Raw genomic sequence first — 13,008 nt, 5'->3', positions numbered from 1 at the left:
GTGCAATTTAATACCTGCAATGCCACTTTCACCTGCACTATGCTTTTATTTGTTTCTTTATAGACTTTTGGTCACGTAGGAGCCTCCTCCTTCATTTCAGTCTATTTGCTCATTTTCACATCTTTCACCTCATTTTACAGAGTTCATTTTTCTCCGAATTTAACTGAAAGCATGGTAAATAATGCAGTATATTTTAAGTATGTTATAACTGCCATATTCTCTGGCTTAAATAATGCAGTCTTTTCATAGGTATCTTTTTTTGGCCGCATTATTCAAACTAAAATGAGAAGAAGTCCGCCAAACTAGGTAAGCTCTTCAAACAGTGTGGGCTGATTTTCCCCCAACCCCTCTCCTCCGCCCACCAGGCTACATTGAGAGCTGAAGCTGGAAGATGGGCTGGCATGAGTTTGCAAACCAGTTTAGTCACAAGGCATCTGGAGAGGAGCAGAAAAGACACTGAGAGACAATCATAGCAGGAAAATTTCAATTTGCTTCAGCTACTTCTCTGTGTTTGCTGAAGCCAAACAACAAGAATTAGCTCTCCAAATGGAGTTTCCCCTTCAGGTCTGCCTCCACTGCCAGTGGAGTATGCCATTGCTGCCTGGCACTCCAGTTCATGGCCTCGGCATGGGCTGCTACCTGAGCTTTATTTGCTGCTGTCATTCTTAGCCTAGAACCTGCAGAACAGTTACTTCCCAGAGTATTGATCCATAGTAGCTAAAGGCTGGGAGCTCACCACAGACTCAGAACCTGCCCTCCGTCCTGTTCGTACTACTCAAAATGCAGAAGTTTAAACAGATTTGGTCATGATTTTACCTACACCCACAGTACCTACTGCTTTCTCGGGAAAATAGATGTCTATTTCATTTTGGCTATTTTCTTCTTTTTTGACCTTTTTTCTACTCTACTTGGCAGAAATTTGTTGTAGCTCCTGATCTATTCACGGTGCAGATGTTCTCTGATTCCAGCTCAGCCATCAGCATGTCGCTCTTACTCTAGTCCTCCTGCCATCCTGGATGGTATGTGGACAAAGGCATTAACATCTGAGGGCATTATGTTCGCTCACCCGGGAATCCAGCTCAGTTAGTACCCTGCAGATTTTGGGGTATTCATTAAATGTTTACAGAGCATCTCTCTCGATCTGTTTTCCGTTGCTATAACAGAATATTGTGGCTGGGTAATTTATAAAGAAGCATATTGTTTTGGCTTTTGATCTGGGAGGTCCAAACTTGAGTAGCCATATCTGGTGGGGGCTTATGTTGCTTCAACCCAAAGCAGAAAACAAAGCCAAACAGGGGTCATGCAAAAAAGACAACACACAACAGATAACCTTGCTTTTTTGTTGTTGTTTTGAGACAGGGTCTCACTACGTAGTTGAGACTGACCTGGAACTCACTATGTAGCCCAGGCTGGTCTCGAACTCACAGTGATCCTCCTGCCTCAGCCTCCCAAGTGCTGGGATTACAGGCGTGCTCCACCACAACCGGCAGTGGATAACCTTGCTTTAAATCAACTTGCTTTCACTATTCCATGAGAGTAGTTTTACTGATATGAGAAAGGCATTAATCTATCCATGTGGGCTCCATCCCCATAACTTGCATACCTCCCGCCGGGCCTGCCACTGAATATTGTCACCCTGAGGAATTAGGTTGCCAGGACATGAATTGGTGGGGAGGGACTCAAGCCATAGTAGACAGCAGCCATCATGACTGACATGTCCTCCACACGAGATACATCAGAGAACACAGCAGTCATGTATCTTTAGCAGAGGAGATGGGCAGTATTAATACACACTGCTAATCATATAATCATATAGGAGGTGACAACATCATGGAAACTGGAGTGCAGGCTAAAGGGCAGCAGGTTAGTAGGGGATCAGAGAGACCCTCATTGAGAAGACAGGATATGAGAAAAGGACAGGACGAGGTGGAGGGCTGGGCCCATGCATCTCTGAGGGAACGTGGCCCAAGGCAGCGGGGAGTGTGGAGGCAAAAACTCCACATTCACAACATGGGAGGCAGAAGTAAGCGGACTGCAGGCTTGAAGCCAGCTGGGCAACTTAGCTAGATCCCACTCAAAACATTTTTAAAAATTTACGAATAGGGCTAGGGATGTGGCTCGCTGTGAAGGGCCTGGGCTTAATCCTCAGTAAGAAAGAACAAAGTCAGACCTAAGCCTGGGATAGCCAGAGCGCAGTCGGGAGTCAGGGAAGCTCCCACAGAGGAGCAGAGCCTGGCAGATAGGCCAGTTGTTACATAAAGAGAAGTGGGAACCATGGGAAAGTTTGGGAGAGAGGCAGACTCTCACCTGATTTACACTTCTAAGGATCAGTGTGGCTGCTGCCTGGAACAAGGCAGTCCTGAGATGCAAGCAGAACTCTTGAAACCCACCCAGTAGCCTCTAAGATCACTGACTTGATCTTAAACAGTGATTCTCACACAGGCTGCACAAGAGGATCACTTGGCATGATACCCACTTCCTTTTAACTGGGGAGGAGCAACCCAGGACCTTTGCCCTGAGCTACACCCCCAGCCCTTTTTAGAGTTTGTATTTTGAAACAGGGTCTCAATAAGTTGCTTAGTTGCCTAGGCTGGGCTCTAACTTATGATCTTCCTGCTTCAGCCTCCCAGAGTAATAGAATTAGAAGCATGCACCATTATGCCCACATTTTTAAACCCCAATGCTAAGGCCACACCCTAGATAAACTGAATCAGAACTCTGCGCGAGTCCCAGGCATCAGTGCTTCCTAAATCTCCTCGGCAGTCAGTTCTCAATAACATGAAGGTCCCTGGGGTCTCCCCATCTGATCTATGGGGTCCTGGAAGGAGAGAGCAGGCTTTGAAGTGCTTGGACCCATGGCACCTGCTTGGCACATGGCACTGATGAATTAGTCCGTGAGATTTCAATTTCACCAAAAGGGATACTGATGGAAACATGTGGTCTGCCCAGCCTGGAGCTCATTGAAAAGGAAGGAGACTTCTGCAAGATTCACAAGAAGAGATTTAGAACAAGGGTTTCATGACTGATGACTTAAGAAAGAAGAATTGCTCAGTATGTAGAATCCCTCAGCTCCCAAAGGACGTAGTCACCACTGAACTGTGTGTGGGGGCTGTGGCTGTCCTGGGGCCCTGTGACCTGTCTCCCTGAGCGCTCCAGGTTGCACAGTGCTGTGGGCTTGCTCAGCCTCAAAAGCGGCAGCCCCCATACCTTCAGCAGGATCTGAGATCCACCCCCACCCCAACCACAGAGAATGCCCAGCTGCTGCCACCACCTGCCCCCCAAAGCTGACACACTCTGAAATCATAACTTAGGTCACCCTGTTGGGTTTATCCCAAGGTCAGGCTCATGGCTTGGGAATGCATTCCCTCAGAGGAAGCCCACAGGGCCCCTGGTTTATCCTCACCAGCCCCATGTGGTGGCACCATGGCTGCTGAGGAGATATCCGGCAGCCGGGTGTCAGAGGCAAGTAGAGGCAGCTGCCTGCCCTTGAACCTGGCTGAGTTCCAGTCCTCACCTGGGTGTCCCCAGTCCTGGAGCTGCCACATGTTCAGAATGAAGAGAGTGGCTGTGGTCCCACCGCAAGGCTGGAAAGCCCAGCTGGCTTGGCCAGAAGCTCCGGTTGCAGAGTACCCAGCTCCACCTCCCAACCACAGGATGGGGCTGGCCTAGACCCACTTCACCAGGGCAGGGGCCTGGCCCTGTGCAGCTACTGAGCACTTAAAATGTGTCTACAGCAGCTGAGAAAATGGATTTTTAACTCTTACTTCAATTAATTTAGTTTAAATACAAATAAAACTGATTCTTGCTTCTTGAAAATTTTTTCAGTATATTTAGATATATCTGGAATGACAGGTGGTACTTGAATCTGCTTCTCCAATGGGAATTTTGTGAAATAGAAGTACAAATCACGAAAAAAAAATTTAGCATCAAATCTGAGGTGGGCTGTATATGAAGTTTACCAAAAAATGGGATATAATAATCCTAATCTGTTTCATGTTGCTGAAAGAAAATAGCCGAGGCTGGGTGACATTTAAGGAAAAGTTTTTTAGCTCACTTTACAGGATGGAAGTCCAAGATCAAGCAGCTACATCTGGTGGCCTGTGGTGAGGGCTGTGGGACTGTGTCATGTGACAAATGACATCACGGTGGGAGTACACACAAGGGATAAGGGTCACGTGTGGAGAGGAGAGATCACATGGTAAGAGAAGAAGTAAAACAGAAAACCAAGACAACTGAACTCACTTTACACGGGGACACACCCCTTGGCCACAATGGCTGGTACTGCTCTGGAGCCTGCTGGGAACAGGGCTACAAAGCAGGAGGCAAGGGGCGGCTTCATCTGTACTTACAACCACTGCTGATCACTTGAATTACATCCCGAGCTCTGCCACTTAGCCGGTCAGTGGCAGCCATAGCTTCTTATAGGAGCACAAACCCTACTGCGAACTACACATGCATGAAATTGAGGTTGTGCACTCCCTTGAATCATCCTGAAACCAACCCCACCCAACTCCCCACCCCTCTCCAGGGAAAAATTCTCACCTGTGACACCAGTTCTTGGTGCCAAAAAGGGTTGGGACTACTGATTATGAGAACTCATTGCCTGAGGACCTCATCCAATCCCAGAAGAGCTGGCCCACTTCTACCACACAGCGTATATCTCTGCAGAAGATGCTGCCCAAGACCTGATCACAGGTGGGCCCCACCTGGTCAAGGTCCAGCACCTCTCAGCATCACCGTACAGATCAAGCTTCCAGCACACCAGCCCTTAAGGGATAAACCACATCCACCCAAACCACAGTGCTAACTTAGCTCATCAAGACTTTTATATTGATTATATACTGAAATGATAGTACTTCTGATATATTGAATTAAATAAAATACATCATTAAAATGAACTTCACCTGTTTTTATTTCTTCGTAATGTGGTTCTTGTTACCACTGGTAGTGTCAGACTTTGTCCCAGGAGGAGGACACTCCACAGCTCCTAAACAAAGAGAGCTACTGCAAGCCAAGAATAAACGAACTGAAAGATATTATAAAGAATTTCCTCCCAGTACAGGAATTCCTGCTCCCTCCTCTCTCTTCCCCACATAAATCCTATGGGTTTCAAATGCACATGTAGTGATACAACCACCTCCAACAGGGAGGAACCCCCATTAGGGCTCAAGAACACAGCAAGAACTCACACTGCAGCTCTTGCTTCCTGTCAGGCCACATGGAGGGGACTTTATTGCTTTATTAATACTTTACTTATGTATTAAACAATATTCTGTTGAGCTATTTAGGGGGTACATAGACCTGTAGAGTAAAACCTAAGACAGCCATTATAAATTCACCTTCTGTCTTTAATTCTTTTACATTGAGGCTATAATTTTAATGCAGTGATCTAAGAGTTGCTTTTTGAGTAGGAATCAGAGTAGAGTTTGTCAGGTCCAATCAGAGTAAGATCCACCATTCTTTTTACCAGCCACATGCTATTGCATTGAGAAGATATACTTGATTGCCTTCCAATTTATAGACACTTAATTTTTCATTTCTTTCATAATACGGACAGTGTTGTCATGGACATTCTTTTACTTATGTCTTTTTTAAAAAATGTGTACACATTGTCTCAGCTTTCCTAAAAGTGACTTGCTCAACCAAACATTGGTTGAATTTTTATTTTAATGAATATTGCCAAATTTCCCTCTGAACAATTTATACTTGCCTGAGAGTAAAGTGCTTCTTTTCCCCATCACCCCCAACATTTTATTACTCTTTTCTTTTCCTATTCAGATGGGTGACAGATTCTATTGGTGTTCAGGGCCTTATTTATCATGCTTCTTGTGAAGCCAAGGGGCTTTAATGGTGTGTACTGGCCAAAAATATGTATCGAATGGCTTACTGCAATCTTTCTCCACTTTTATATAAGGCTTTTGTCATTTTTGTATAGAAGCCCTTTAAACACTTTGTATATTAAACTTTTACTAATAAAAATATGTCGAGTATTTTACCTCAGTCTTTCTCCTTTTTTCTTTTTTTAAGGTTTTTAATTAAAGAATAACACATATACAGAAAAGAACATAAATCAAAGCTGCACGGCTAAATCAGGTACCACAAAATAATATGCAACCAGAGTCCAGGTCAGGAAACAGAACATTGTACAAACCCTAGAATTTTCCTTAAAACACTCCCAGTCGTTACCCTCTTCCTCCACCCAAAGGTGGTGATTGCACAACAGCAATAACTATCCGAAGATGAGTTTGGCTTTTTAAAGATGTATATGGACTGTCTGCCATTGGTTTCTCCCTTTGTTGCTGTTGGTCAGTATCATGTTTGGGAGACTCATCCCTACCATGCCAGATAGCTACCATTTATTCATTTCCATCATTGTGCACCTTTGCATTTTATATGCATATCATGCTTTATTTACTCATTCTAGTGTTGGTGGACCTTTAAATTGGGTTTCTTCTCAGTTTGGGTTTTATAAATAATGCTGCCATGATCATTCTTGTATATGTCTTTCAATGTGTATTTGCATGCATTTCATTTGAGCATATGCCAAAGAGTGGAACTATTGGGTAAAGAGCATAGATGAGATTAGGTTTTGGTCATTGTCTGTTTATAGACCTATCAACCATGTGAGAGCTTTGGTTACTTCTTGTTATGGATTGAATCTAAAATATCATCCCAAATCTCAAATGCTCAGAGGTAGGGCTTTCAGAAAATGATTGGATCATGAGCCCTCTAACCTAGTCTGTGAATTAATCCATTGATGACATTTATAACTTAGGGGCATTGTTAGAAGGTAATGAAAACTTAGCAGGTGGGTTCTAGTTGGAGAAAGTGGATGTGACTTGGGAGACTAGATCTTATCTCTGGCCCTTTCCTTTCTGACTTTCTTAACTTCTCTCCTTTCTGGCTGCCATGAGGTGAGCAGCTTTCCTCTTCACCCCCTTCTGCCATGATATTCTACCTTACCTCAAGCCCACCCATGGCAATGGAACCAGACAGCCATGGATGGAAACCTCTGAAACCATGAACCAAAATAAACCTTTCCTCCCTTTGACTTTCTCCCTTTACATTGACTATACACTGACTGTACACTCTCAATCTTCCCCAAGACTTGGTATTGTCAGTCCTTCTAATTTTAATCATTGTATGAGTGTGTAATAGTATTGCATATACTTAAATTTGCATTGTTCAGGTGAGTCATAAAGCTGAACCTTTTTTAATATGTTTGCTTGCCAATTGGATATTCATTCTTTGATGAAGTCTCTGAATCTTTGTCATTATTTTACATGGTTATTGTATCAACCAGAGTCCAATTAGGAGAAAGTCAGAGATGGCTAAGAACAAAAACAGGGGAAAGAGAACTCTAAGGTTTATGTGGGTAGTCACTGCAGAAAACAACACCCCCCCCGTCAATAGAAAAGGAAAAACACTTGACAACTTGCAAAAAAAAACCTCTCAAAACTGATATTCAAAGCCTTGAGATGATGAGGATGTTGCAGAAATATGTCCCCTGCCTCTGCAAGAAAGACAAAGCTGGCCAGAGCTGTGCCCAGGAGAACAAATCCTCATACTGCTGTGGAAATGCTACAGAAAAAACTCACCTCAAAATGTTGATCTACCCACCCCTGGAAAAATCAGATGGAAAAGCTCATCCTTGTTGGTTCTCCATCTTCACAGTTTCCTTCAGTGCCCTCTATCAACAGAGCCTGACACAGAACTAGCTGGGAAAGCAGAATTTGGTGCCATAGTCTGACACCAGTATTACAAAGCGAAGCAAATAGGGCAAATTTGGAGCTGAGAGGCAATAAATTAATAAAAGGCACAGATATGTGTCATTTGGCAGAGATTTGCAGTTCTTTACGTATTCTAGGAACACGTTGTTTGTTGATTATTTGTGTTGCAAATATATTCTCCCTCACTGTGATTTATTCTTGCCTCTTCCACGTGTTGTTTAATGAACAACAGCTTTTTATTTTAATGTAGTTCTATTTATCAATCTTGTTTGATGGCAATGCTTTTGATATTTTAAGAAGTCTTTTCTACCCTACGGCAATAAGAACATTTTCTGATAGGTTCCTTCGATGCCTCACAGTTTCCAGTTCAATCTAGAATTACAGTATTCCTAGGATGGACTTTTGCACAGGGATGCGGGATGCTGTGTGGCAGGGAGTCGAGTTGCCTCTCACTCCATGTGCTGTCCAGTTGTCCCAGCAACATTTAGGTTAGGATTTCCCAATGTGCAGTGCCCTTCATCAAGAATCGAGTACCCAGGACATTTTCACCTCTCTCCTGTGGTGCTGGCCTGCTTGCTGCGTATGTGAATCCACACTACAGACTTAATTCCTGAATCCCAATTGAGTAAAGCTTTCCACCTTCTTCTTAAGGCGTATCATAGCTAGTCTTCGACTGGAAACCCTGGTGTTTTCATTGAGAGCGCCTTAAATATGTGAATGAGTGGAACAGAATCAGGATAGCTGAAGTCCAACCAGAAAGCATCATACATAAATCCATTCATGTAAATCTTAATAATTTATTTTAAATAATATATAATAAAATTATTAGTAGTAATGTTTTATGGTTTTAGGCACAGTGACTTTAGATACCTTTCATTAAATTTATTCCTAAAATGTGACAATGTATTGACACGACAAATGTTTTTCTTATTTTTTTTTCATCCTAGGAATAAACCCCAAGGCATCACGTATGCAAATACCACTGGACCTGTCTTTTCATTTTTACTTTCTGTTTATACTAGTAAGTTGGAATAACCATATGTATAGGGACTTTTAAATTTCTAATTAGTAAAATATGATTACTCATCTTCTTTGTTATTTCTTGGTTTTCCTCTTCTGCTTTGGAAAGTCTTTAAAGTCCATAAAATTGATTCTACATTTTATTTCATACTTTTAAAATGTTGTTTCAAAATGTGCAGATTTCTAACCCGAAGAGAGGGGTTTTATATTTAGCTTTATTAATGTTGCAAAATAAAATTCTTGCTTTGTTTTTATAGTTTGATAAATTTTCAAGTATGCCTGAACTTCTTTACAGACTCTTCTTTTTTGTTGATATATTTATCTTTTCCTGTATAGTAATGAAATGTAATTAATAAGTATGATATTTTAATGAACTTAATTTATCACTATATTTTAGTGATATACTTGATTGCATAAGCTTCTCGTTATATTTTTCCCCAACTCTCCTGATAATTCTAGAACATTCTATTTCTATGAGAAGATTAGAAAAATTTTGTTAGGTTCTACATACTGAGCTGTTGGTTTCAGATGAATGTATGAGTGAATCTAGAAAGAACTGATATCTTTGGAGTATTAAGCCTTTCCTTACAGGAACATAATATGCCAATTTATTTATTAAGGCTTCTTTTATGTCTCCAGTAAAGCTTCAAATGTTTTAATTTTTTTTAATTAAGTTTTAAGCAAAATAATACATCAATGGTCTAAAAATTAAAATTATGTTTAAATAAAGCATAGCCAGAAATACCTTATTTTCATCTCTCCCCCTTTACCTACAGAGAATTATTGTTAGTTTCTTGTTCATCCACATAATGTTTCTTTAGGCACAAAGAATCAAGTATAGATTTATCTTTTTGACCCCCCTCATCTCTTTTATGAAAAAAATGTGCTTTACTATTGCTTCTAGAAAATGTTGATGCTTCATTTTTATAAACCTTCCCTAATCACCTTTCTAAAGACTAAATAAAAGTCACTTATTTATACATACTGCAATTTATTTGTCCAACATTGGTCATTGGGGTTGTTTGCACCTTTTGACTATGGTGAGTAAGACTATTTTGAATATGGGAATAAAAATTAAGTATCATTTCAAGTTCCTGTTTTCAGTCCTTTTGTGTATATACCAAGATCGAATGGTAACTCTGTGGTTCATTTTTAGAGGCCTCGTCACACCCTTCTCTTTGTGCTCTCTAGTTTCCGTGACAATAAACTAACTCCCAATTCTCCATTCATGTTCCAGAGAAGCTCTGGGTGCTTTTGCAAATATCTCCTGGATCCAACCCTCTGTGCCCATGAGCACTCATTTGAACCTAATGTTTTACAGGAAAAGTTCAGACCTTCACATATCTTATCCCTCATGTACGAAGCAGGAAACAACCTTGACATTCATGCCTAGGAACAAAAACCCATAGCTTTATCCATTTCACATGCATTTCTGTTGTCTGAGGCAGGAACCAGGACAGCGTGAGAAAAGCCCTGTGTTAGAGAAGTCTCTTGAGACATTGCAATCAGTGTTGAGGGCCTACCAGTTAAGGGGCCTGCTCTTCCCTGCCAAAGAGCAGGACTACATTGAAACACCCTCTGTTTTCCCTTCCACTCTCTTCCTCTTGGCCTCCTTTCCCTTTGACTCTCTGCAGACCCAGATAAAAATGTAAGTAAGGTAAAGACAACACCTGGTACTCATCTTATGACAGGAGGGTTTCCCTGAGCAGCTGCCTGTTAATCTCTATCACCTGGACCCCAAGTCCTGTCCTTGAATCTTTTGGCCTTTCCTACGATCCTGCCAAGAGACCCCTGTGTTTGCGTAAGATATCTAGACCCATGAGAGCATACAGGGAGCTCCATGCTGCACAGGAGGAGGGAAAGGTGCCAGTCTCTCTTGCTGGAACATGTCCTGCAGGACCAAGCTCTGTGCACCTCTGTTCCACAAACATTCTCTTCTCTTCTCCCTCTGATTGTGTGAGGATAGAGCTGACAACAGGCCCCTTTCTGCTTGGTCCACCTGTCTTCCAAAGGCAACATCCCACCAGCCACCTCTTCCTTACCCTTCTTTGTGTTTGTTGACGCACTGGGCCAGCCAGCGGGGCTGCAGTGAGTGTTTACCGAGCTGACTTGCAGAGAGGTGGGAGAGATCCTACGCAATTTGGTTTTTTTCTCTGTCTGAACAGACAGCCAGCTAGATAATTAACTGATTCCAAAAGTGGGGAATTGACAACATGTTTGAAAAGCACATAAACTGACAGAAGCCAGGCTCTGATGAATGCAAAGGAAACAAGCTTTGTTGAACATGTCCCAGGGAACTACAGGAAAATGTTGTAAAATAAGTCTGGAGAGAGCTCGGCACTGTCCTTCTGCCTGCCATGCTAGGACTCAGCCCTGAGAAGCTCTGAAAGCCTTCTGATTCTGGGTGGTGCTATCCCCTCCACCCATGTGCTCTCTCCTGTGAAGGATGAATGACTTCGAGCAAACACGAGGATGAAGCAGCAGGTAGGAGGTAAATTACCAAAGATATTACTTAGAAAATGTTGATCACTAAATGTAGCCACCAAAACGAAAGGCCAGTCAAAGGTGATTGTCGTTGTTACTATCATCACTTTGGAAATCCACAGGAGGAGGCTGTTCAACCAATTATACCGAGCAGTACCAGCACACACCAGCCAGCCCTGCCCTGCGTCCCTCCTTGAGGGACTTTCAAGCCTCCTGTACGCTCTGGTCAAAGGAAATGGCCAACCACTTTCCAGTGACACTAGCTGCCCTCCGTTCCAGGAGCAGACCGTGGCTGCAGAACTCAGCTTCGGTCTCTGACATTGGCCATCTCAGAAGGCTCCCTGGAGGGATGATGCTTAATCAGACTGATGCAGTGAATGTAGAGAGACTTCAAGAGAAACTCCAGCTAAGTGCTGTACACATGTGGGGTGGTAGGGTGACACAGGGCTGTCGAGGTGGGAGTCATGCAGGCTGGAGCCTCAAGCCTGGCATTGCGGTGGCAGTGATATCTTAAAGAAATCTTTCTGCCCTTCCTAGCCTCAATTAGCCGCTCTAAAACCAGTGTTTTAGTTACTGCCTGCCAAATAGTCAGTGGTAGTATTCAGTAAATTATACATTCTGAACGCCCTAATAGAGTCTGGCATATAGAAAGTACTTGACGAATGTTGACTCCTATGCTGTTGTTCCTAAGTGTAGTGGTTCTGTGGTCTGCAACAACTAGAGTCATAGCAACTAGATCCAGTTGCCAGAATAGTGTGCAGCCAGGAGCTTACAGACAGCAACCCTAATCTGAGGCTGCAGTGGAAGGAGGAAGGCCCACTTGGCCCAGGGCCCTTGACACTACAGTGAATGGCAGCCCCTGGAACCGTGTACCTGGGATAAAGGCGGCAGGAAGGAGCAGTGGCCAGCCACGTATCCCTGTAGGAGTCTCACAGAAAGCAGCACTAGCTGTGCATCTCAGAATTAGCTCATCCAGGCCTCATCATGGCTCCCTCACCTCACATAGTCCCTTGCACCCTTAATTGCACCCTAACTCATCATTTTGCTCATATTTCCTTGGGGGTTGGTTTGTTTGCTTCGTGTCTGTCTCCCCACTAGGAAGGGAAGCTGCTTCAGGGGAAAGAGGCTCTTTTGCCTCTTGATTTCAGTAGATTTCCAATGACAGGTATTGGTCCTGGCAGAACAGGAAAGAATGTATATTTACGAGGTGAAAAAGAAAGGGCAGGGAGTTGTAAAAGTGAGGAAGGAAAAATTCATAAAGAGGGAGCAAGTGTGACGCACACACACCTCCAAGCCATCTCACATGAGGGATGGGGAGCTCAGGTGCTTGTGTGCCAAGTCCCGCCATTCTTGGTTGAGGATGCCCCTCCAGAGAGGAGGAAAAGGTACACTCTTGTCCTAGCTCCGGGGCCCCAGAAAACTTTGAGGCTCCAGAAGGCAGTCTCCGACAGGAGGAAGCAGGGCCCTGCTGCACAGAAGGAATAAAGGCAGGGTATCCTCAGCTTTCCCTCCACACTGGAAGGTTAGAGTTACATAATTATGAAGAGCAGCTAAGCAAGTGGCTAGGACTAAAAGGTACAAGACCATGGAATGGTTTTCTGGGAGACAGAAAGAGCTCCCACAGATATTCCTGGTGCCCTACACCCTCTCTACCTCAGCCAGTGACTTCTCAGGAGTCAGGGCCCACTTGTACCTCTGTCTCCAGGTTGAACGATACCTGCAGGGAGAACTATGCTTCACAGCTTCCCTGGAGAGGATCCCGGAAGGTCCCTCT

The sequence above is a fragment of the Fukomys damarensis genome, unplaced genomic scaffold (genome assembly GCF_012274545.1).
Source record: "Fukomys damarensis isolate Sample0158 unplaced genomic scaffold, DMR_v1.0_HiC HiC_scaffold_19, whole genome shotgun sequence".
Lineage (NCBI taxonomy): Eukaryota > Metazoa > Chordata > Mammalia > Rodentia > Bathyergidae > Fukomys > Fukomys damarensis.
Note: the sequence above shows the minus strand (reverse complement) of the source record.